General features: G+C 65.6%; 1 long non-coding RNA gene across 1 annotated transcript in view; it reads left to right on the top strand.

Moving 5' to 3' along the window:
* LOC107182493 overlaps nucleotides 1-1,370 on the top strand; it is a 1,808-nt gene extending 438 nt beyond the window's left edge. The window contains exons 2-3 of the long non-coding RNA XR_001513207.1: nucleotides 301-413; nucleotides 768-1,370. This is a non-coding gene — a long non-coding RNA (uncharacterized LOC107182493). The remainder of the gene's footprint in view (nucleotides 1-300; nucleotides 414-767) is intronic.
* Nucleotides 1,371-2,229: the final 859 nt, after the last annotated feature.

The raw sequence follows: 2,229 nt of genomic DNA, 5'->3' as shown, positions 1-2,229 counted from the left end.
GGGCAGACGCAGAACATAGACGCGGGATCCGTGTCCCCAGGGCTGAGCCGGCAGCCTCGGGCACCCTGGACCCGTGCCCTGCGGACTCACAGGCCAGGAAACGAGGCCCTGCTTTCTCCCACCCGGGAGTAGGGCGCTGGGCGCATCCGGCATAGCCCCTGCAGGTGTGGGTGCTGCCCACTGGCCACGGGCTCCCAGGGGCAGCCTGTGTGTTTGCCCCCCACCCAGGGTCAGTGGGGTGCCTTGCACACAGTGTGGCCGCAGGAGCGGTGAGGACTGAGTCGGGCTGATTTTTCACAGGTTCCCCAGGTAGCCTGGCCCGTGTTGCTGTGTGATGTTGACCAGCGAGGCCATGTTCGGGGCTGCTCTCCAGGGCTTCGCGGGGGATCTGACAGGCCGCCCTGCCACGCCTGGTAAGGGCTGTGAGGGAGGGTGGCCCGGGCTCATCGCCGCGCAGGGGTGTGTCAGGAGGGGGTGCGTGCTGGAAGGGGCTGGCACAGGCTGCGCACACCCTGGGGTCTGGCCCCCAGCCCCTCGAGACCAGGCCCTACAGAGGACAGGAGCGCGTGGTGCTGTCCTCGCTCATGGCATCCCAGGGAAGGAGTCTGCCACCGTCCTGGGAAATGGCAGGCGGCTCGTCCTCCGTCCCCAAGGAGCAGCGTCTGTCCGTCCCACACGGCCACCCAGACCTGCTGCCGGCACGGTGCCCCCCTCCCCCTCCGGGCCACCTCTGACCTCCTGTTCACTGTCACTTGTTCATTCAACAGCCTTGTCTTCCGACGTCTGCGAAGTGCTGGGCCTGGGGGCGCAGAATGTTATTCCAGATGTTGAAAAGCCTTCCCGGAGAAGGGGCATCTGTCCAGGTTGGCAACGGCTCTTCCTCCTCCTCGCTGTGTGACCCTGAGGGCCTCGGTTCCTCCGCAGTGAAAGAAGCACGAAGGCATCGCCCCACCCCACACCACTGACCGCCAGGGAGCCATTATCTCCTGTCACCCACCCACCCACAGGTGATCTGGACATGGGCTCGGGGGTGGGGAGACCACACGCAGCCTCCGCCCGGCTCCCAGCATTTCTCAGCCGGAGAACAAGTCCAGAGGCGCCAGTGAAGGAAACACACTGTAATTTGCACCCTCACCGAGAAGAAAGGGGGAGGGGGAGGGGTCTGTCCCCATGTGGGAGTGGGGTCTGGGCGGGGATCTGCCACCCCCCCAGTGGCGCTGCCCCTCTGGCCTGGGCCCCTGGCCGTGTGGGTGCTGCTCACAGCCTCTCCCGGTGACCATGGCCAGCGCCGGGGGAGGCACCGGGCGTACTGACTGTTTGGTGATCGTCGCTGTATTTACAGGGCTTGATGGGGATAAAAATAAAGTGAGGAGGAGCCGCGTGAGTCACCGCGAGCGTGTCAGTGTGGGCTCTGCTCTCCGCTGGAGACAGGAGCAGGGTCCCCACCACCGCCCCTGCGTCGCCTCCCCAGGCCTCCCCGCAGCCAACCCTGTGCCAGAGGGCTGTGGGTGAGGTCAGGGCTCAGGGTGTGACCAGGGTCAGGGTGTGAAGAGGGTCAGGGCTCAGAGTGTGACCAGGCTCAGCTCAGAGTGTGACCAGGGTCAGGGCTCAGCGTGTGACCAGGGTCAGGGCTCAGAGTGTGACCAGGGTCAGGGCTCAGCGTGTGACCAGGGTCAGGGCTCAGAGTGTGACCAGGGTCAGGGCTCAGCGTGTGACCAGGGTCAGGGCTCAGAGTGTGACCAGGGTCAGGGCTCAGCGTGTGACCAGGGTCAGGGCTCAGCGTGTGACCAGGGTCAGGGCTCAGGGTGTGAGCAGGGTCAGCGCTCAGTCTGTGACCAGGGTCAGCGCTCAGTCTGTGACCAGGGTCAGGGCTCAGGGTGTGACCAGGGTCAGGCCCAGAGTGTAACCAGGCTCAGGGCTGAGTGTGACCAGGCTCAGGGCTCAGAGTGTGACCAGGGTCAGGGCTCAGAGTGTGACCAGGCTCAGGGCTGAGTGTGACCAGGGTCAGGGCTCAGGGTGTGAGCAGGGTCAGCGCTCAGTCTGTGACCAGGGTCAGGGCTCAGGGGGTGACCAGGGTCAGGGCTCAGGGTGTGACCAGGGTCAGGGTGTGAAGAGGGTCAGGGCTCAGAGTGTGACCAGGCTCAGGGCTGAGTGTGACCAGGGTCAGGGCTCAGGGTGTGAGCAGGGTCAGCGCTCAGTCTGTGACCAGGGTCAGGGCTCAGGGGGTGA

The sequence above is a fragment of the Myotis davidii genome, unplaced genomic scaffold (genome assembly GCF_000327345.1).
Source record: "Myotis davidii unplaced genomic scaffold, ASM32734v1 scaffold1717, whole genome shotgun sequence".
In the NCBI taxonomy this organism is placed as follows: domain Eukaryota; kingdom Metazoa; phylum Chordata; class Mammalia; order Chiroptera; family Vespertilionidae; genus Myotis; species Myotis davidii.
This window is presented reverse-complemented; position numbering and strand designations above follow the sequence as displayed.